Here is a 315-nt window from a genome sequence, read left to right as displayed (position 1 = left end):
AAATGACAACTGGTTCTATAATATGTAGTAAACACTTTGACCCATCAATGATCAACAGGACATTGCAACGAATATATTGTTACGTCTCTGTTCGTTAGTTAATTTTCCGTATAATTTCTTTCTGAAGAAACTTTAGCGATACAAGTCCTTTCTTAAATAAAACTGGTTTATTTTTTTCTAAATACAACTTTGCAATAAACTTAATTTCCACAGTCACGCTATAACAAACGCTATAATTCACAACGAACGACTCACGTCAATCTCTGTCTGTAGTTCAATTACATTGTTGCCGTCAGTTCTTACCGGTCTTATATA

Source organism: Limulus polyphemus, unplaced genomic scaffold, assembly GCF_000517525.1.
Source record: "Limulus polyphemus unplaced genomic scaffold, Limulus_polyphemus-2.1.2 Scaffold5054, whole genome shotgun sequence".
In the NCBI taxonomy this organism is placed as follows: domain Eukaryota; kingdom Metazoa; phylum Arthropoda; class Merostomata; order Xiphosura; family Limulidae; genus Limulus; species Limulus polyphemus.
This window is presented reverse-complemented; position numbering follows the sequence as displayed.